Here is a 23730-nt window from a genome sequence, read left to right as displayed (position 1 = left end):
TATCTACCAGACTATGGTTGATTTAGAGTACAGGTAGCTCTAAAAGTCTTCTTGGCTGAGTTGAGGAAGGGGAGAAAAGGAGACACATGAGAAGGGTCTACTGAAATCAGCATTAAGGCTCATAGTATTGTTTCTTTTCACATTGTTGTAGATACACATATTGGTCACAAAGAAAAATATCTAATTTATTCCTGCATATATCATAGCAAGACTATTTGTGGCATAGTTGCATTTGTGCCCGTGCTTCTGTATCCTATTGGAGAAATGGAGAGCTTACTTATTCTGGTAAATTTGCTCTGGAGTCCACACTTTTTCAGCCCTATAATTAATGTACCTTATCTCTTATCTACACTCTGTGAACAAACTATTTCTCAATACAAAGAACCCTCCACTTGGTCTCAGGGTAACCAGATGTGTAGATATTACTGGGGTCATTCCAATATAAGGGATGTTGATTTATATAGGCAACTATACCTCCTCCTCCACCCACACCTGAAAATAGATGTTCAATTTTCCATACTTGCTATCTGATCACACTATTTGATCTCCTTGAGCATTATAATTTCCCTTAATTACATTGTCCTCTAGACACTGACAGAACACAGGATATTATTCAGTACCAAACTTTTTTTTTTTTTTTAAAGCTAAATCTTCTTTAAGGCTCCAGTGCCCTGGAGAAACAGCCAGTGTATGTTTAGTGACCTTCTATACCAGCAGCTCCATCTCTGGGAGTGAAATTATTGTTTGTGCTCCTGACGAGTGAGATTCTGTATAGTCCATCACTATTGGAGAGGCACCAGCAGCAAGCAGATACTTTTATTATTATTTTTTGTAAGGGGAATCCGCATCAGTGGCAAGCATTGCAAAAAACCCTATTACAGAACAGAAAGCCACAGACATTTATGGTCCATGATCTTAATGTTGTGGTATCTCAGTGGAGTTCCATATGTATCTTTGTTGAAGTGTAAGTGCTCAGTTGCACTCCTGACCACCTAAGTGATTAGAGATCACTGATTCAGAACCTGTGCCTCATAGCCTGTAGGTGCATTCCTTATCTCGAACAAACTCTGCAAACAATTATGCATAAATAAATCTCAGAGTTAAAAGTTTTAGGTAGGGTGGAATTCTCTGCTTGGGAAAAGGCAGCTCTCACTAGCATCATTTACATTCATTATAATACCCAAAGTTCCACAATCTCTGTTTTATTGCTTTACTTGGAATGTGTCTTAGGTTCTGAAATATAAATGACAATATGTTGTTGTTGCAACTGTACTCATGAAAGGGCATTGCACAAGATATGCCCTGGAGTAAATGGAGGGCAATTGCTTGGTAATGGAGTTTAAACTCAAGCAAAGGACAGAGAGCTCTGTCTTAGATACTATACGCTATGTATCAGGGATCACAGACTATGTCCCAGAGTCCTCTTTTGCTTTAGATTCCTCCCTGGCGATTCTGAGCCATAGGTGGATCCTGATAGGTTGGGCTGCTGCTTACTTCACAAAGGGACCTGGTCAGAGTAACAATTTGCATAGCTGATCTCCCAGAAGAGGATCTAGGTGGCTGCTTATCTGAGAGGGACTTAGTGGCATGGATTTCTGTGGACTGCAGCAGACAGGCAGAGAAGAATCAGCCCCTGGCTGCCAACAAGTCTAACTGGACCTATAAGTGAGTTTGGGGCAGGTGGGGACTTACTGTGATATTGGGGAATTGCCTATGCAAATACTTTGTTCCCAATAAATCAGAGCATGGATCCACCTCATATCAGCACTCTGTGCATTTAGGTGGAAGTGTGTAAAAAACCTAATTAAATAAATCTCAGCCGTAGCTGGCAAAACATCAAAGACTCTTGTGATGAAAACAGCTGGTGTGTATAAATAAGTTCTTTAGCCAATCCATACCACACTACAACTTATGAAATGTTTGTTTAGAGAACTCCTAAGAATTCTGCTCCAAGTGAGTTAAAAAAACATATTTGAGACTGTGGTGCTGGCTGTACAATTGATACACACCTGTTTTTCGAATATTGTTGAGTGTATATATACTGGATTATCTTGTGGTGTTTCCCTATTCAACTTCTCCCATGTCCTTTCCACATTTAAAAAAAAAAAGTATTTGTGGTAATCTATATTGCCAAGCTCTCCCAACTGCTTGAGAGTGTAGAAGAACCACCCAAAAAGGAGGTTATATATTAATTTCCCACAGTGAGGTTCTGGATGAATATTCAGGTAAAAAAGAAACCAAATGTTGATAGGTATCCTAGACAGCCTGAATCGGGCCCATATTGCTATCACAGGCAGCAATGAAAACAGAAGTACTCTGACACCTTTTGCAGTCATCTGCTGGCACCTTTGATTTTAGTTCTAGCTGCAAGCTAAAAGTGAAAAGCACAAAACCATAAATGCAAAAGTGGGAAATATTCACAACTGGCTGTACTTTTTAAACTTTTTTTCCCTTTCAAAATCTGAGAACAGGGCTTTTCACAGAGATAAATGAGTAATCTCTTTGTACATGGGCCAACAAAAATTTAGGGATATATTTTTACATCTTGTTTACATTGAGTACTTTACCAGTAGCAAGGATCTATTAATAAATACTACTCAGCCAGAGTAACAATATCAGAATCTGACCCTTAAACTTTAGTGAATTCAAAGAATTTTTTTTTTCCATTTTTCTGGGAACTTAGTTTTCTCTCTTTTTGCAGAAAGGGGTCACTTTTTGTGGGACCTAAATTTAGCATTTTAGAACACAATTGGTTTTCTATTTCACATACAGTAATACACACTTTTTTTTTTCTTTATGGTTTCATATGTGGTGGTGAATATTTGCCACTTTGTTCAGACTCAGACATGAATCTCTAATTTGATGCCAAGAAAGAATGATTTCTAAAAGGGAAAACTCAGTTGCTTTTCACAATCTGACATTCAGTTCCAATTTTTAAATATGAGATCTTAATGAGTAATAATGAGCACTCGAGGAGGCTCAAGGAGAATTCTTGATGAAAGAGCAGATGTATCCCTGAAAATCAAGGACACAAAGCTAGAATTTACCAATTAAGAAATGAGCTATATTTTTGGGTGTCTTGACTATCTTATAGTTTAGGTTACTTTGGACTCTTGTGAAAATTAAAAGCAAATTTGTCTTTGTTCAGAGAAATATTTAATGTACACAAGTTTTTCAAATTTTATTTTATGTATATCAGCATAAAGAATGAAATAGCAGCTTCTCAGCTGATAGAAATTTGTTCCGTCTTTGAAGTTGATGGAGTTACACCCATTTACATCAAGTAAGGATCTGATCTAAAAATGCCCAAAATTACTCTTGCTTATTGGATTCATTAAAATTTTAAAATATTATTTAACTTTTGTTTTACTTTAAACTAAATGGAAAAATCACATACATTGAATAAGTAAAGGAAAAGGCAGAAAATTGCAATAACTGCTTTCAAAATGTAGAAACATAGTCCAGTGTTTTGTTCTTTTTTTTATTTTTTTTAATTTTCTTTGGAAACTCTCCTAAGGTGGTTGCTGTGTTTCCCATTCACAATAAAAAAAAAATCTGCAATTAAATTTCTGCAGGAGAGCATTGAACAAAGTCATAGCTGGAGTCTAGTCATTCTGTGCACCTTTCAGTAGTGCAGTCTGAAAGCTTGAAAGAGTATGGAAGCTGATTAAAGTTCTATGGATATGTAGACACAGTTCACCTTTAAAAAAAATATTCTATGATTAGTAGAATTACTGTATAAACTGAAGAGCCTCAGTAGACAGGCTGTGCTTTGTTTGATTCAGTGATTTGATTTAACACCTGCCGTGTTAAGCTGAAGGACAAAATTGTTGAAAGATTTGCTGAAGGGCTTCATACACAGTAATACAGCCACTATATTTGTGTGCTGGAGTCATAAAAAATGACTGTATAAGAATCTGGCTGAAATTAAACAGTGGTCTTTATATCCCTATTTGTACAATCAATAACCAAACACTGAAGATGTGTTCTTCATTGAATAGTGTCTCTATGGGTGCTCCGCTTGAATCGATCTCCATGTGCCCCAAGTGCCTTGATGGAGAGACTTTTGAAGCAGTGCTTATTTGGTCCATGAATACTCTCTAGCTATGTTTTTGATCCAGAACAATTACACAAAACACAAACTGCCCTCAGTTCGTTCTCTACCACGCTACCAGTTAAGGAGCATTTGCCAGAGATTGCTTGCATAAATACCAAGTTCATTATTGTATTTTGGTTCATTTCCCCCCACTAATTATCCATCCAAGGTTTTTACCTCCCACTACAAATCCTCACCCATTTTTCAACAAAGCCTATTTTATTCCCCAGGCTTCAAACATTGCCTCACTTGCATTGTACCACCTGCTTTGGGAATACATTTGCCCACACAGTGCAAAACAGTCACTGATTTTATGTCCTTATGTTTTTCTCTCTCTAGTAATTGATAGAGGATACGCCCCTCAATGACTGTTAGCCATGATGGGTAGAGATGGTGACCTAGCTGATATTTTCCAGAAGCTGGGAATGAGCAATAGGGAATGGATCACTTGGTGATTACCTGTCATGTTCATTCCCTCTGGAGCCCCATGGCATCGTCCACTGCAAGAAGTTGGCATACCCAGCTAGATGGACATAGTACGGCTTTTTTTATTCTCTTATAACGTATGAAGAGAGGCTGAGGGAACCAGACTTATTTGGTCTGTAGAAGAGAAGAATGAGGGGAGACTTGATAGCCTTCAGTTACCTGAAGGGGAATTCCAAAGAATATAGAGCTAGACTGTTCTCATCTGTGGCAGATGACAGAAGAAGGAACATTGGTCTGAAGTTAAAAAGGGGGAGAGTTAGATTAGATACTAGGGAAAGGAATTTCACTAAGAGTGTGGTGAAGTATTTGAATAGATTGCTTATGGAGTTGGTGGAATTTCCATCCTTAGAGCTTTTTAAGGCTCAGCTTGGGAAAGCTCTGACTATCATCATTTAGTTGGGGTTGGTTCTGCTTTGAGCAGGCAGTTGGACTAGATGACCTTCTGAGGTCTCTTCCAACTCTAATCCTCTACAATTCTATGCTCATTGCCCTTCTGAAAGATATTCCTCTGTAGCATCTTTACAGATTTCTTGAAGTCACTCTGCCTCAGTGTACACCTCTAGAGCAGATAGCTTCAGTTCTTCAAATAATTCTAGACAGAGCTGTGTAGTTTCCATCTTCTTCGTTTAAGATGACACAAACAATATACCTGAAGTATCCATAGGTATGCTACACAAAGTAGAGATTATTTACCTTGTACAGTAATGAGTTCCAAGAGTATATCTTGGTGGGTGCTGCTCTGCCTGCCCTCCTTCCCCTCTGCTTTAGTATCTTGTTGCTATGGGAATTTAGCAGTAGAGAAGAAACGGAAGCTGATTCTTCTATTACTGCCCTATGTACCCTTGGTTTCTGGCATGGGATAGCTAGGTCACATGTGCAGTCTCAATGAGCACTGCTGCTAAAAATCTCCAAACAAAGGCCTTCTTTATGCACCAATCAAGTGGAGTACCAGTAGCAAGAGACCTCTCAACAAACTCTAGTTATTGACCAAGGTAAGTAACTTTATCCTTTTCCCTTTATATCCACTTTTTAAAATAAAAATAATCCTAGTTAGAACTCACTTTGTTGTCAAGATGTTGGTGAATTCAAAATAAACAAAGTGACTGCCATCCCTTGTTCAAATCTACAGTAAACTCCTACTTAATAATCAGTAGAACAATTGCTTGATCCTGCAAGATGCTGCATTGCTTCAACAGAAAGGAAGTCTTGAAAAAGCTGAAGGGAATGGGTACTCTGGACATTGAAGAACTGAGCTATGTGAGACATTTAGATTCCTTTAAGGTCTTTACAGATGCTCATCACTATCTTGTTAAAAGTTTCTTAGGGAACATATGTGATTGTTCTGTAATAGAGATGATTGTGTTTTCAAGACTATCTATCAGGTTTACACTGCCACAGTAGTCTTTTTAAACAGAGGATAACTTCATTCACAATTGAATATTTGATTTATCTTGCTACCTCAGATGTTGAGATTGTGGTAGAATTAGACCTGCCATACATATAGATTGAACCTCTCTAGTGCAGCACCCTGGGGATCTGACCAGTGCTGAACCAGAAAATTTGCTGAACCACGTGAGGTCACTATTGTCTAGTAGCATTACCAACGCTTCCACTGCTTACTGAGGTCTTAGAAGACATTTAGGGGTAAATTAGAGCTAAATGGTAGCACAGAACACTGAGAGCCAGGACTGGTGGCTGTAAACAAACTTTATGGAACTGGGAGAAACTTGGCTACACCCATAAGTGGACATCTGGCTAAATAAAATCATGCCAGATCACGGATATTGCCAGACTAGAGAGGCTTAACCTGGACTTTCTGTAAGTCACTAACTCTTAGCCTAAGGCCAGCCCCTTATTCATAATAGAAGCTGTGTGTATTTCCATTCCTTTAAATTGGAGCAGGATGAGGTCCTAGTTAAGGATGTTAAATATTTATTAATTTACTAGTTGAGTAGTTGATGGAATTTCCATCAACTACTCAACTAGTCAATAGGCACGTCAGCATTCCTCCTTTGAAATGTACTCAGAGTCCCCCGCTGATCCCGACTCTATACAACTCTACCATTTGAAATTCTGTGCAGAGCTGGGGTCAGCTGAGGAGTCCCCGGGGCTCTGTGTGCTTTGAAATGCCACATGGATCCTGGGATCAGCTGACTCCGGGTTCTGCGGAAATGCTGCACAGAGCCCAGGGTCAGTTAGGGAGTCCCTAGCTGACCCCGGGGTCCACATGGCGCTGCCACTTTGAAACGTTGCTGCGGCATTTGAAAGGAGTAGCGCCGGACAGCTGATCCTGGGCTCTGTGCAGCACTGCCCCCTTTGAAACAGCATGGTACTGTCTCTCCCTCCCCCCACCCCCTTTGCTACCTTCATCTCATAGAGGCAGCAAGGGGAGGGGGGGAATCAATAAGCATTTGCTTTATCTGATAATCGACTAGTCCTTAACATCCTTAGTCCAAATATCAGTTAACAAATAGGCAATGGCTGATGTCACAATATTACTCCAAAGACACTTTTTTTTTTTTTTTTTTTTTTTTTTAGTTTAGTCCATATGATGACAAAGGTGATTTCTCAGACACAGGCTTAGCAGAATATTACTTTTACTCTGAAGATCAAAATCATGCCCCATTTTGCCCTAGAATCGCACAATTCATCAAACATTTGCTAAACACATGCATTTCTATAACACAAGCATTTAGTGTTCTGTTTCCTTTTGCAGTTTTCTGGTTTCTTACTTATTTACTACTTGAATCCCCATAATACAAAATTGAAGTCTGAGAATAAAGAGGAAAAAAATGCAAGCAGTTAAACTGTTTCCAAACACATAATATAAGGAATGGGCAAAGTAAATTTTAACAGAATAGGTTAAAAGAGGGAGGGGAGAGACTGAGACAAGCATTTTATTCTATTTGTGTCTGTTTAAGCAATCTGGGCATGCAACTAGAGTTATCCATCATAGTTATTGCCTGGGATATGCACTGTTCATGGTCAGCTCTTCCTTAGGTCAGTCCTCTGAGAGTCTTTAAAATGGGACAGTTTGGCTGGATGAGGAAGTGGCCAAAATAATTCTCCAACATTAACAGGTACAATTGCTTCTGGGATATGTCAAGATTGTGAGTCTGACCTTTCCTCCTCTGTAACGGATTTCATTTCCAGCTAAAACATTGCTAACGAAAGTGAAAAAAGATGAGCTGGCAGGTGAAGTACTTAAACAGTAACATGATGTTGGTCATTTCACAAGACAATGATCTTGACAGGTTTGGTATGGAAGGGTACAGCAATATTTCTTTGAGAGTCCAATATTAACAATTGTTCTAGTTACTATACCATATATATCTAAATATGCAATGCTCCATTGAGGGATAGAGGAAGGTACCACTATTCTATTAAATGCAATAGAAATCATATTCCTGGTCCACACTATGGTTTACTAACCAGTGTAGGAATGTATAACTGAAGGTCAAAAATTCACAGTGCAAGCCTAAAGAACTGTCTGAAGTTATATAAAACACATGAAAGGGGGCTGCTTTTAATGTGGAATTTTAAAAAGAAACATCACAGCAGTCTCCTTTATTAAAGCTTCAAAAAGTGCCCAGTCACATGCAATCTTATTACTTTGAGAGACTGTAAAGCTTTGTTCAGGCAAGGCCAAACTACATGCACATATAGACCTGTTGCATGAAGTGAAAAAGAAGCAGATCTAAAATAAAGACCAATATAAAAATAAAGAGAATATTAAGAAAATTAGTGAATTCAGGTAATGTGGCTTCAATGGAAAATTTGTTTTGTGGGAGGATCAGTGCTTGATGTCTGATATGCTGGCAGGAAAATTCTCTTTCCTTTAAAACAATGTAAATATTTAAAATACATGGACAACTTAATTCCTGGTATTTAATTTGAGAATGAAAAATGGCACTGTTGCTTTTTCTTTGCTTTTTTTGTACCTCCTAGCTAATAACTGAATGTATTCACTTCACTTTTTTATTTTCTTTGAAGATTAAAGACATGCCTGGCTTTGTACTGAAGCTGTCTGGACAGTTGACAGCCCATTAAACTAAAGTACTACAAGCCGTACATTTTAAGGTGCTGATTTCCAAAGTGCAACCAAAATGACTTGCTATAATATATGTACAAGGGCAATGCATTTTGGAGACACTTTGAAATCGATTCATCTGAGTTTCTTAACACTCATGGCAAAAGAGTGAAATTGTGATTAAAATCCCTTTGGGGTTGAGGCCTTTACAGAAGCAAGTTCGGATGTGTATTTTTAGGTTAATGCTATTGCACTCAAACACAACCCCCAACTTTGGAGCCGTCTTTTTAAAAGATATGCAGACTATATACATTTAGTTCATACTGATTTGCTCTAATATAAGGACCTGGACACAGTTGTCATTTATTCAGATTAGGTTTTGTGTTGATCAAAAAGGACAGTGGAAATATTTTCAACGGGCTGGACTTCTTTTATATTGCACTCTTCTCTCTGCCATTTTCCAGAAGGAAATTTGTGTGTCTGTCCCTCCCGATAACTCACCTGGAGCCTGATATTCCCATTTCTGATGTTGAGTGTAATTTGAATCCTTTCCAGCATCTTAAAAAAAGATATTTATTAAGAAAACAAAAACACAACAAAAATTGTATGACAGCTATCCTGGTGACACTGTTAAACTGTTTAAGATAGTGGTGAACAGTTCTCAAAATGATAAACTTGTATGGCTTGAGGACATTGATTTTCTTTGTAATCATGGGCTGTTCTATTTCTAGATGACCCTCCTTCCAGGTGATTTAAATGTTAAATTAATGCTCTAGAAGTAAAGATTGAAGCAGCCAAAATAATGGACTGCTCTACTCGAGCCCCATGCAGCGCAAAGAACTAGCTCTTTCTTTCCCACTTAGAAAGAAACAAAAAACAGTGACAAGAAATGGACCCAGAACATAAAACCTCTTAACTAAGGGCCACATCTCCACTTGGGGGAAGATCAACACTGCAGCAGTTGATCTTCCAGCATTTGATTTAGTGGGTCTAGTAAAGGCCCGCTAAATTGAACACTGAGGGTGCCCCCATTGGCACCGGTATTCTTTCTCATGAGGAATAAGAGAAATCATCCTCCCATGGTGAGGATGGTGCCAAACCTCGGCTTAAGATATGTTGATTCCAGATACTATTTTACATAGCTGGAACTGCTTACCTGGGTCTGGTCCACACTAAGCCTACGTTTTTCTCAGAAGGTATCTTTACCAAGTGTGAGCCAATCATAGACTCATAATCATTGCTGTCCTCATGGAAGGTATGGTCCACCTTCTATTAAATAGCTTCCTATTCTGTTTATAGTTGTTGAACACGAATAAAGATCACCTTATTCCATCATAGCTGAATTCATCAGAATTAACTTCAGAAAATGCAATATTTTAGTTCAGGGGGCTTTCATTCTTTTCAGTCTACTGTTTCTCTTTCTGGAATCTGATTATTCCAAACTAGATAATTTCATGGAGGTTAGGTCCATAAAAGGCTAATAGCCAGGGGATAAAATGGTGTCCTTGGCCTCTGTTTGTCAGAGGCTGGAGAGGGATGGCAAGAGACTAATCGCTTGATCATAGTCTTCGGTCCACCCTCTCTGGGGCACCTGGTGCTGGCCACTGTCAGCAGACAGGATACTGGGCTAGATCGACCTTGGGTCTGACACAGTACGGCTGTTCTTATGTTCTTATTATTTTGCCAAACCCCAAGTTACACCTCACTTATTAGCTTACAAAAGCAGACATAAAAATATAGAAGTGTCACAACACACTATTACTGAATAAATGCTTGTTTTCTCATTTTGCCAAATAATTACAAAATAAATCAATTGGGATATACATATTGTACTTGTACTTCAGTGTACAGGCAGTCCCTGAGTTACGCGGATCCGACTTATGTCGGATCCGCAGATACGAACGGGGATTTTCTCGCCCCGGAGGACTGGAGCGGCGGGACACCTGGTCCCGCCGCCCGCCTCCTCCGGGGCGAGAAAAGCTGCTCCCCGTCTCCCTGGTCTGCTGCGGGAGCCAGCAGACCAGGGAGACGGGGAGCAAAGCAGCGCAGGACCTCTCTGGTCTGAAGATCTGGAAGCGCCGGGGGTCCGTCCCCGGGTCCTGCGCCGCTTTGCTCAGCGTCTCTCTGGTCTGAAGACCAGGGAGATGCTGAACAAAGCTGCGCAGGACCCGGGGCCAGACCCCCAGTGCTTCCAGCTGATCTGGAAGCGCCGGGGGTCCGGCCCCGGGTCCTCCGCCGCTTTGCTCCGCGTATCTCTGGTCTGCTGGGGGGGACGCAGCCAGTGTCCCCCTCAGCAGACCAGGGAGATGTGGAGCAAAGCCCGGGGCCTGTGGTAGAGCAGATGGGGCACTGCCGGTTGGTCCCACAGCACCGCTCCTTGGCGCTACTGGACCAACCTGGCAGCACCCCAGCTACTCTGCCCCAGGCATCCTGATTCAGCTGCTGCTGATCAGTTTCAGCAGTGGCTGAATCAGGAAGCCTGGGGCAGAGCAGCTGGGGTGCTGCTGGGTTGGTCCAGTAGCGCCGAGGAGCGGCCACGCTACTGGACCAACGCAGCAGCACCCGAGCTGCTCTGCCCCAGGCGTCCCCAAGTTAGCCGCTGCTAAAACTGACCAGCAGCTGACTACAGGAAGCCCGAGGCAGAGTTGCTCTGCCCCGAGCTTACTGGAATCAGCTGCTGATCAGTTTCAGCAGCAGCTGACTTGGGGACGCCTGGGGTTCTTAAGTTGAATCTGTATGTAAGTCGGAACTGGTGTCCAGATTCAGCGGCTGAATCTGGATGCCAGTTCCTACTTACATACAGATTCAACTTAAGAACAAACCTACAGTCCCTATCTTGTATGTAACCGGGGGACTGCCTGTATAGTGTATATAGAGCACTATAAACAAGTTATTGTCCATATGCAATTTTAATTTCTACTGATTTTGCTAGAGCTTTTCAGGTAGCCGGTTGTGAAACTAGGCAAATATGTAGATGAGTTGATGAAAGACGCTTGTGTACCTAAAGTGTATGAGTGCCTCTGATTGAGACCCACTGTTTTACTCTAGCTGAAGAATGCGCTATGCCAGTTCTGCTGAAACCCACATTCTTTCTAAGTTACTATGTGCAACTTAATACATTGTTTTCAACTTCTGTTTCTGGACAAAATCACAAAGAGAGCTATCGGGGAAGCAAAATTCAGAAGGAACTATGCTCTATCGGTAGCCTAGGTTTTTTAACTGGGCTTCAGACAGAGATGGGTATGTTGCTAAGAGATGCACTCTTTTCCTTGGATGGAAAACAAATGATTACATTCATAGCAGTATGATTATACTTATAATCAGTACTGCAGCCTTCGATCATGTTGACAGTATATCCTTATCTTACATAATGTGAGACCCAGCAGAAATAAATGAAACAACAGTGAAATAGATCTGTTTATTGATCTCAGAAAATACCGATGCACATCTGCTGTTCCCTTACACGGTGTCATCAGGAGCCCTAGTTCTACCTATGCACTGCCAGAAAGAACACTGGAGAAATAGCTTTAAAAAACAAGCACTTTTGAAACAGTCTCTACGCTCTTCGGTGGAGCTGATTGCACTCTTTGAGCCAGGGTCTGAGATTTTTTTTCTTATGTTGAGGAATATATGACTCTTTAAGTACTCCCATTGATTTCAGTGGACGCACTTGAGAAAGAAGGAGCTTCTCAACATGAATAGAGGTATACTAATCTGACCCTTACCTAGTGCGGTGATGGGTATTATATAAAACTCTCTAGATAAACACTGAAAATAGGAAACAGCACAATATATATGTTGTTTATCTTTTGCAACATTGATTTCCTTTGCACAGGCATAGTATCTATTCTATTTTCTTTTTAAATGTGGAGGGTAATATATTGCTGTTTGTGTGCATAGTGTAGGCAAGCTAGTCAAATGAATCTCACTTTCAAATTTTAACTTTTGTGCATCAACTTCTTGTGATTTTTTTTTTTTTTTAATTCAGCAGTATTAACCTTTTGGCCAATAGGGCTGTGCATTTTTTTGGTTTTACTTTTAATTTAGTTTTAGTAAAATATTGAACATTTTACTGGATATATGTTGTATATCAATTAGTCAAGATTTAGAGGAACAATGTCAGTTTGAGTGAAATAGATGTAATTTAATTTAGTTCAGGTTGAACTTCCCTAGTCCAGCACTCTTGAGACCTGACCAGTACCGAATCAGAAAATTTGCTGAACCATGGGAGTGAATACTGTCTAGCAGAATTACCAACATTTTCACTGCTTACTAGGCTCTTGGAAGACTTTGAGGGATAAATTAGAACTAAATAACAGCACAGAAGACTGAAAATATGCCTACCTTAGAAAGCTATTTCAAAATAAGTTATTTATCCTCTTCACAAACATGAGTGATTTCGAAATAACAGGTTTGGTAGTGTGGACATGCCCTAAGAGCCAGAACTGGTTGCTATAAACAAACTTTATGAAACTGCAGGAAACTTGGCCTGCAGGACCAGAAAGTGCAGGACTAAAGAGGTTAATCCTGTAATAGAGTCTTAGTGTCCCTTTGTAAAGTAGCTAACATTTTAGACCCAGATGTCTATATGGCCAGCTGGCAAAATTGTGGAATATTATGCTTTTAGTAATAAATATAATTTAACTTCAACTGTAAGCCCATTTAACAATTTTCTGTTATGAACTTACTATTTATTTTGTTTCAGGGTGGACAGACTTTCATTTCATTATGACAGCATCATCTATCCTCTAACATTTTGTTTTTTCTCTTTTGCAAACTCTGACTTTTCTTACGTGTTCTTCTCCATGGAAGGCAGGGGATTATAATTTCAAATGAATCTGTGGAATAGTATAGTATTTTTATGGAGTCTACATGTTTACCTTTTAGAGGTACCATCTATCTAGAAAGCATCCAGCTTTTGCAGTTTAAACCACACATCCATAAAACAATGTTCAAAGATGAAATGCACATTTGAATAAATGTGAGGTTCCTTAAAGTGTAAATACAGTGGATTCAGTCCTATAAGATCAGAAGGAGATTTGGACATTTTGAAGGTTGTGCTCCATCAGCAGCATCCTACATATTCTAAAGACCAGAAGTGATCATTATGACAATCTAATGTGACACATATAACACAGTTCAAAGAATATCACCAATAATTTTAGGTATCAAGTCCACAATTTCTCTGTCATTTATAGCATAGCTTTTAAAAACACATCCAGCATTAACTACATGAACAAGGCAAAGTCTTCATTATTTGGCTCAATTAAATTAACTATAATCATTTAAAAATCTGCACACTACTTCTAGTCTGGCATTTTGGATTCCAACCATTTGATATGTCTTTTAATGTTAGTTAAAAGAGAAATCTCTTTCCCATATAGATGCTTCTGGATCATGATCAAGTCACCAATGAACATTTTCATAAAATAAATAGATTAAGCTTTTGTAGTTCCTCACTGTGACGCACAGTGTAATTTTCCAGACATTGAATCATTCTTACAACTTTTTTTCCTGATATATTTTAAGAAATTCTTTTTTATTGAAACTGCTGACTATAGATCATTTACTGATGCCTTTAACTTTCTTTATCAATTGTCTGTATTTCCTGACACCAATTTGTATTCATCGTTATCAACTTCCTCATTTTTCTATGTGTATTTCATTGTATGCAACATGTATAGCTTTTACCAGCTGTCTTTGTAATACATACCTTTTGGGAATAGTGTCCCATCTAGTGGCACTGAGACCACTTACAGAGAGAATAATGAGTCTGCTCCACAGCCTTTGCTGAGATTTAGCCAACAGTCAGCTCATTTAGTAGAAGCTCAGGCACTAAGTTCCAAAGGTCCCAGATTTGATTCTTCCTCTCTTTTACCAGGATGATACTTTACTCAAAGGAGTTTTTTTTCTTGATTAGAGAATTGTGGTACCCAATAAACAATTCTGGAAGAATTTGCAATTATTGTTCATTGTTATTTTTAAATGATTCCTCCAGTTAAATGTTGCTCAGTTGTTTCAGCTTTGGGGCACTGGCCCTTTTTAAAAATCTGTGTATTCCATATTATCTAATATAATCAATAAAACCTAGTGAGAAGCATGACAACTATGGCTAATGGTTCTGAAAAAGAAAGGGCAGAGGAGAGGTACAGACACTTTTGGGGGGGCATAGCATGTCAGAACATTTTAGATAAAATTCAGTTGCAACAAAACTGAAATGTTAGATCAGTTTCCACTAAAATTTCATTTGAAATAGTCAGAAGGGGACAGAGTGGGTATGTCTACACTACAAAGTTAATTCAAACTAACGGACGTTAGTTCGAATTAACTTTCATAGGCGCTACACTAGCACTCCGCTAGTTCGAACTTAATTCGAACTAGCGGAGCACATAGTTCGAACTAGGTAAACCTCATTGCACGAGGACTAACGCCTAGTTCGAATTAACTAGTTCGAATTAAGGGCTGTGTAGCCCCTAAATTCGAACTAGAGGGAGGCTAGCCCTCCCCAGCTTTCCATTGTGGCCACTCTGGGCACCACCAGGGAAACTCGTATGCCCCCCTCCCAGCCCCGGAGCCCTTAAAGGGGCACGGGCTGGCTACAGTGCCCGTGCCAGGTATAAGCCTGCCAGCACTCAGCCAGCAGACCCTGCACCTGGCACGCCATGAGCCAGCCACCTGATGCCCCCCAGCCCTCCGCCTCTTCCCGGGACCAGGCTGGCGGCTCTTGGGAGCCTGGCCAGGACCGCAAGAGGCGAACACCCACCTGGTCTAGTGCAGACATCGTGGACCTTGTCCACGAACTCCGCACTAGGCACAGGAAAGTGGCCAGCTTGGGCAGGAGAGCAGCCAGCCTGGCCACCCAGGAGCAGGTTTGCATGAAAATCAGGGTGGTCCACTGAGACCCCCGACCCTGATCCCTGAGCTTAGAATGGCCGTACTGGGTCAGACCAAAGGTCCATCTAGTCCAGTAGCCTGTCTGCCGACAGCAGCCAACCTGAAGTACCCTGGAGCGGATGGACCAAAGACAGTGACCAAGCCATTTGTCTCGTGCCATCCCTCTCCAGCCTTCCACAAACTTTGGGCAGGGACACCATTTCTACCCCCTGGCTAATACCACTCCATGGACCCAACCTCCATGACTTGATCTCACTTCCATTTAAACTCTGTTCTAGTTCTAGCCTTCACAGCCTCCTGAAGCAAGGAGTTCCACAGGTTGACTTTTTGCTTTGTGAAGAAGAACTTTCTGTTACTAGTTTGAAGCCTGCTACCCATTCCTTTCCTTTGGTGTCCTCTAGTCCTTCTATTATGGGAACTAATGGAGAACTTTTCTTTATGCACCCTCTCCACACCACTCTTGTTTTTATAGACCTCTATCATATCCCCCCGCCGTCTCCTCTTCTCTAAGCTGAAAAGTCCCAGTCTCTTTAGCCTCTCTTCATATGGGACCTGTTCCAAACCCCTGATCATTTTAGTTGCCCTCCCCTCTCCCAGCCTCTCTCTTCCCCTCTCCCACCTCTTTTTCAGTCTCCCCCAGTTTTGTTCAATAAAGAGAGAGTCTATTTTTGAACACACATTTTCTTTATTTTGAAGGGGGGCTAGGGAAGGGTAAGTGGAAGGAGGTGAGGGAGGAATGGGGTACGAGCCCCCGATGGGGAGGACTGGGCTGGCGCTGCAGGCTTCTGGGGGTGGAAGCTCTCCTGCAGCCCCCCGATTGTCCCCTCCCCCCGGATGGCAGCCTGTGGCAAGTGCAGCCGGGGTGATGGCCGAGTGCTGTGATGTTCCGCATGTGGGCATTCAGGGCACTCCAAGCCAGGACTGCTTTGCAAGCGGGGAACCCTGAGAACTGTCTGTTCGGGGTGGGGGTCGGGTCCCTTTAAGCACAGCCCTCAGCTAGCCTGAGACAGCAGTTCCACGCTCTAAGTCCTCATCTGATGCCCTGCCGGCACTGCTTCCGGCCATCCTTAACCTCTGTTCAGGGTCCACTCTGTGTGGACATGCTAGTTCGAATTAGCAAAACGCTAATTCAAACTAGTTTTTAAGTCTAGCTGCGCTAATTTGAATTAGCTTAGTTCGAATTAACTAATTCGAACTAAGTTAGTTCAAATTAGCGCTGTAGTGTAGACATACCCAGAGAGACTGTCTGACTTGTGTAGTTGGTAGACCTTCAGGATGGACTTGGACAAAGCCTCTTTGACTATGTTTATACTGGAGTTAGACACACCTGGCTGGCCTGTACCAGCTGGCATGTTCCTGCAGGGCTCAGTGTGATATCCCTTTTCATTGCAATGTAGAAGTTTGGCTTCAGGCTGTAGTCCAGATCTGGGACCCTCCCACGTTACAGTGCTCAAGAAGTCAAATTATAGTACTCCTGCCTCTAAGCCCCACTAATAACAGGCTCCCACAATCTCTCCTCTATTGGAACAGACTGATATTATGAACCTAAGTGGAGTGGAGGGAAGGAAAGAGGAGGAAGGGATTGTTTCAGGTTCAGCTCTTCTTGTTCCTGGTGTTCACTAGCAGTCCTCCTTCATGCTCTAGGAGCAAGTCTCACCCTTTTAAGATCCACCTCTCCAGGTAGAACTTATTCTGCAGGTGTACCTAAATGAGACTTTCTTATTATAGGGAATGTTTATTAGTGTCTCTATCGTTTGGATGGGGAATGTCCCATAACAACCTGGAAGGTGGCTGTAGTCCCTGCTGTGGGCTGAACAACTGCTCTGAATTACTCAGACATACATTTGGAAAGTAATGTTTTTGCTTCATTGTGGAAGGAAAACAAATTCTGAAAGCTGCTGACAAAACAGAATTGTCATCTTCCAATCAATCAGCTCTACTGGGAATAGAGAAAGAGACTAGGAATGAGACAGAAGATCCAAAAGAAAATACAAAGAATTTTCACCAGCTATTCAACATTATAGGACTGCATCGTCTATACTGAAAACAAATGCAAGCCAATGAAATGAAATCTGACCATGTGGGGGATAAACAAGAGATGCAAAATTGTATATTTTAATGGTATTAATGTATAGTCCCCTGTTTCTCCTCTAGCATGTAGATAATGAATACAGAGGCAAAAAGGAAAGGGCACCTTGGGAAGGAGTATGTCGAAGAAAACTTACAAGCATCCAGTTTGGAGAGGTCATAACATAGCTGGAGCAACCAAATTCTAAAGGTTTCTCAGCCAAGTGTGTGCAAAATGTGTTATTCTATGGGATGAGAAGTAATCTGTTTGGATGCAGAGTATATTTTCACTGAGAGGTTGGTTTTAATCTCACATATCAGAAGTCAGAATGTTTTACCTCTTGGCAGATAGCTCTTCTAAATTTATATCCGAATAGACTGTATATCTGTTTTCAAGCTTCCTCTGAGATTCTGGACAGCCAGGTATTTTTATTTCCTTTATTCAGTGGTTTCCACCAATAGATTCAATTTCAAATAATAAAATTGTATTAAGTTTATATTTTTTGAGAGGGGAATGAGAAGATTCAGAAATTCCTGAATCCCATTAATTACTACTTTTATTCGGGGTCAAACTAAAGTGGGGTCAAACAGTTCTGTATTTACTTTATACCATATTGAATAGTTTAAGCATTTCTTAGCAAATTGAGCTGTGATGTTTGGGTTTGTTCTCAATTAGCTGAAAGCTGACCTTAGGAGATAAGATTTTCCTTCCCTTACCTTATATCCATTGAAAAAAATTAAAAAACAACAAATAGTTCTGCGGTACCTTAGAGACTAACAAAATATGTAGATGGTGATATGAGCTTTTGTGGGCACAACCTATTACTTCAGATGGTTCTTAATATCTTTGCTTGTCATGTAGCATCAGAGCATTCTAACATGTGATGGAATAAGTTACCAAATATACACGAGAGAAACCTGAACACGATACAAAATTGTGCTATTTTCAACTGCTACATTTCAAATTCAAATTCTTCACCATACTTCAATAATCTTGGTCAGATCCCAGCTTTACAAGGGGTGCCTGCTTATGTTTTAGTATCACAGAAGCATGTAATTTTGTTCACAATTGTATTTTTAGAAGACTTTGTACAAGTAGCACTTTAATGTAAAATGTATTACATTTACTGAAGAGAGGATTTTTTAATAAGGGCTTCTGTCCACATAAGTCTCCATATGCTGTTTGTTTAAAAACACTGTAATGGGAGGGAGTGTTTTGTTGATAATTTATAATGAAAAAATATATTAATCAGGGAAAATACATAAAAAATGCAGTTTTTCCTCAAGGCCCTGATTGTTCAAAGTACAGGTATTTGTACTGAAAGTTTAAAAACATACGTGTGTGTGTGTGTGTGTGTGTGTGTGTGTGTGTGTGTGTGTGTGTTCTGACTTGGAGCTATAAAAAGTATGGTATCTTTGGAAATACAGTTTCCTATAAAACGTATGTATAAGACTCTACTTGTTTACCTGTAGCAACATCTTTTAGGATTAAGTTCTGCCACATTTGTTTCATTTACTTGTATTGTTCCCAGAAGAAATAATTAGAGTACAGGTTAAACCTCTCTCAACCGGGACCAGAGACACCCATTGGAGGGGCAGAGGCAGGAGCCCTGCAGAGACTGGGAACCCAGCTAGCTTGGCTGCAGTGAAGCCAGTGGCTGGAAGCTCTGCTGTGTGAGTGTGACTGAGCTGTTGGCAGGGTATCCAGAACACCAGCTGGCTCTGGTGGGGCAGCAGTCTGCTGTGGCAGGACCAGAAGCCTTGGTGGTGGGACTGCAGGCTGTTACCAGAGGGCTGACAGGGCCAGGAGCCCTGACAGTGGGGCTGGTGCTGCCCCACTAGGGCTGGCAGATTTGGGAACCCCGGCAGCTGAATCATGGTCTGCTCTAGGGGGCAAAGGAAGTCCTGGTGGCAGAACAGCAGGCTGGCGGGGCTAGGGCTGCGGAGGCAGGGCTGGTGGAGCCCCAGCAATAGGAGTGTGGGCTGTCATGACAGGGAAGTGTGGCCCATCATGATAGGGCAGTGGGATTGTTGTTAGGTGAGCAGCTGCCCCAGAGGCCAGGCCAGAGGTGGAGCTGAGCTGGGGGGCCTGAAATGACCCTCCCTGGTATGGCAAAATCCCTCCTTTGTGGCCACTCAGGTCCTGAGGTTAACAGAGCAGGGAGGTGCAACCTGTTCTTCTGAAAGCTACAGTGTAAAAACATTGAGGTGGCATGCAAAGATCCCTTGCCTGTGGTAACACGCAAAACCAGAAACTGCAGATTCCTCCTTCAGGACACATCTTTACTTGCCATACCAGAAACTGACATTCTGGAATTCAGTTTAGCTGGTCCAGTAAGGACCCCTAAATCGAACGCTGTCGGCAGCTCCAGCTTGTGTCTATACTCCTTGCAGTGGCTAGGAGTAAAGAAAGCCAACGGAAAAATTTGCTCCTGTCGTCCTCCCACAGTGGGGATGATGCCAAGATGAGCTTAAAGTAAGCCAATTCCAGTTATATATCATACGTAGCTAGAGTGTATACCTTAAGCTGACCTTCCAGGTCTGGTGTAGACCTTGCCTCGGAGTGTTTGGAGGTGAAGGGAGATAGTATAGTGGGAGGAGACAGATGGGGTCAAGAATTAGGATTGGTTTTTGTTTTTGTTTTTTGAAGATAGGGAAAATGAGTATTTGTAATGTGAAGATATCAGAGTGAGGTGTTGAGGAGAAAGATGAGACAATGGGCTAATGGAGGTCAGGAGGTGGAAGGAGATGGGCTCACCAGTAGAGGAGGAGGGGAGCTGGTACAGAAAAGCAGATGTGAAACTCTAGTGTCAATTATAGGTGATGAGAAGATGCTAAGCTGAGGAGGAAAACCGTGTCAGGAAGAGCATTAGTTGTTGTGTTTGAGAACAAAACAGTGGAAAAAATAATTTAACCAGAGCTTTATTTTAACACTGTAATTTTCAGTATGCTCGGACTACTATATTTAGCTTAGAATGGCAGCAATTAATTCATCACATAATGAAATTCTGTGGTGCTCAATAAATAAATAAAGGGAACACAAAAAGAATCCTAATGGTAATTGAGCACAATCTTAATGTAGTGTAAGTGCTTCTCCCACAGTGTGATTTAAAAGCTAGAGGGAAATCATGTGTTTACTATTTTAAAAAGGCTGTGGTTTGATTCCTGGACTACTGATTCCATGAAGGTTCATAATGATGATGTAGGGTGAACTTTTCTACTTGGAAGAGACAGTCATGACACTTATTATTAGGTATCAGGCGCACCTTAACAGCATACAAATATACGTCTAGTAGACAACATCTGACTTTGGACTTCTGTGATGGTGACCAATGGACTTTAACAGCAATGTGTTTATGCAGTTTCTGGCACATGGAGACTGTCTAGACTACATGCCTCTGTCGCCAGAGGCATGTAGTCTAGACGGACCCTTAGTAAGTTAAGTAACCATAAAGAAAAAAAGATACAGGTTGGACCTCCCTTGTCCAGCATCCTCGCAACCTGACCCATCCGAAAGGAGGGAATTTGCTGGATATGGGGACATCCTTCCCACCAGCCTCCCAGCACCCTGGCTCTGCGCTGGCCCCACTGCCACCAGGCTCCAGCCTGCAGGGCTTGGACTTGGGCTGCAACCCTTGGGGGCTCCCTGGATATGGAGCTGCCCCAGCTTGTAGCAGCCCCACTTCTCCCTTGCTTGACGAGGAATCTCCAGGTACAGAGCTTGCCAGCTGCCCCACTTCTGCCGTGCTCCACTGGGGATCTCTGCGGATGAGGCTTACCTTCTGTCCTGCTTTTGCCTCTGGCTTGACCCACTGCTGCCCTGCCCAGTTGAGGCTGCCTGGGGATGGGGCTCACCAATCCTGCTGCTGCTCCACCCAGCGAGGGCTCCTCAGGGAAGGGGCTCACCTGTTCAACTGCTGCTTTGCTGGGCTGGGCTCCCCAGGGTGAGGGCTTGCATTCCTGGGCACAGAGGCTCCTTTATCCAGCAAAATCCATGGTCCTGTCAGACCACAGATGTTGCCGACCAGTGAGTCCTAAATTTCGGAGGTTCAACCTGTCCCACATATAATATTATCTATCTACACAACCAAACTTTTTACTTACTGTAGCTAAAATTAATATCAGCAATGGCGCCAGTGAAAATGTTTTAGTATGGTATAGTTTCTTTAAATCTATGAAAATTGAAAGAAAATCACAGATTTAATGGGAAATATTATGATAATTCCCAGATCACTTCAGATAACTATTTCATCAGGGCAGAAATTGATAATGGTGTTGTTTGAATACAGAAGCAGCCCAAGTGTTAATGCAGATGTTTCTTATTCCTTGTCATTCATAGTACAGTCATAAAAGATTAGGATTGGAAGAGTCCTCAGGAGGTCATCTAGTCCAGTCCCCTTCTGTAACCAGGAACAACGCCAAATAAAGCACTCTAACCAGGATTTTGACAAGTCTGGCCTTAAAAACCAACAAGGATGGAGATTCCACCACCTTCCTAGGCAACCCATTCCAGTGCTTCTCTACCCACTATCACATCCAGGAAAATTTTGACCCTATCATTATTAATTTTCAATCTGAATACAGCTGATCAAGCATCAGGCAGAAAGTGAAGGGGAGTTGCCAAGGTACCCAGTACTCTTTGACCAGCTTTGCTTTAGCTTGTGTAGCTCACTGTAGCACAAAAAGACAAGCCAATATCTTTTTTTAAGTATCTTTATGAATGTTGGTTTTGCTTCTGTACTTATTCCCCCTCAAAAAAATGAAAAAAATTCAGTCACAAAGTAAGTTAAAAATGTATTCTATACTAATTTTTAGAGGTCTGAAGTCAGTTTCTCTCTCTCTCTCTCTCTTTCTCTCTCTCTCTCTCTCATATTCTCTTTCTTGCACTCAACAATTAATATGCAAACCAACACACTCCAGGATGTTCCTTTATCAGTCAATATATGCTTCCTTTTATGCCTCAGCCAATGTTTCACATAAAAAAGACTCAAAGTACTCACTTGTTGCACATTAATCTTTGATTTATGTTAATGTAATTTTTTGTGAGTATGACTATTGCTGTGTCAGTTTTTTATGTATTTTCTTTCAATGCAACCCATTCTGGAATGCCATGATAGTAACAAGTTACCTCTATTTTTGTTCTCTGAATTCAGCATGGGTTGAGAGTTGTGAGAAAGACAATGGTGTTTCAGAGCATTCAGAAATGACAGCTGTGATTGACTGTGATGAAGGAATTATACTGTTAATGCTTTTGTGCTGGACGTTGCCAAATGGGGGTCAGGGAGGATGCATTCAATGCTGTGAGCAGCCATTACCAAGGATCTTTCCCTGGATATTCCCTAGGATTGTACAAGACATTGAGGCTAGATAAAACAGAATTAAGGCCTGATTCTTTCAACCTACATGGGACAACTCATGTGAATCATGATTACGCTAACACAGCTTGTGTGAGTCTAGGGTTCCAGGGCTGACTCCTTACTGTAAATGCCTATCCTGAATTAGTGCTGTGAATGAATTAGGTCCTCTGGGTATACAAGAAAAAAGTGTCAAGCACAGTAGGAAAACAAACTAAATATATACTGAATATCATCATCATGTAAGAAGGGTGGGAATCTTCATCAAAATACAACCAGGCCAGATGGTGGGACTCATTAAGATCCTGCTGCAAGCATTATAGCAATGAAAATGGTCCATAAGGGTATGTCCTGAAGAGGCAACTGAAGATGTTTCTCTTATTATAAATCTTCAAATATAGAGACCCCATGAATAATTACAATAGCTACACTGGTTTTTATCTGTCCTCTTGCTACCCTGGAAATCAGAAGAATATAAGGCTAGAATCCACTTTATCTTTTGCTACCACCGACCCAGCTTCACCAAGTAGAGTTCAGCTGCAGGATATTGGCATGTCTTGGTGCAAAAAACAAATTGTCATGTGCTCTACCAACGTCAAATTCCTGTAATTATCTGTAGATGCTCCAGTACTACAACTCAGAAACACTTTTATACTTGGAAGAGATAATCATAACACTTATAATTGGGTATCAGGTGCACCTTAACAGTGAAAGAAAGTGGATTTAGTAGACAGCATCTGATTTTGCTGTAAAAGTCCATTGGTCAGCCTCACAGAACTTTAGTTCATGCAATTTTTGGCACA

At 41.3% G+C, this 23730-nt stretch overlaps 2 long non-coding RNA genes across 2 annotated transcripts in view; both read left to right on the top strand.

Moving 5' to 3' along the window:
* LOC102456034 (uncharacterized) overlaps window positions 1-23730 on the top strand; it is a 217530-nt gene that overhangs the window by 77956 nt on the left and 115844 nt on the right. The window lies entirely within an intron of this gene.
* LOC142829429 (uncharacterized) overlaps window positions 1557-23730 on the top strand; it is a 60510-nt gene continuing 38336 nt past the window's right edge. The window contains exon 1 of the long non-coding RNA XR_012903833.1: window positions 1557-1665. This is a non-coding gene — a long non-coding RNA (uncharacterized LOC142829429). The remainder of the gene's footprint in view (window positions 1666-23730) is intronic.

The sequence above is a fragment of the Pelodiscus sinensis genome, chromosome 4, assembly GCF_052426305.1.
Source record: "Pelodiscus sinensis isolate ZL-2025 chromosome 4, ASM5242630v1, whole genome shotgun sequence".
NCBI lineage: Eukaryota > Metazoa > Chordata > Testudines > Trionychidae > Pelodiscus > Pelodiscus sinensis.
Note: the sequence above shows the minus strand (reverse complement) of the source record. Positions and strands in the feature narration are given on the sequence as shown.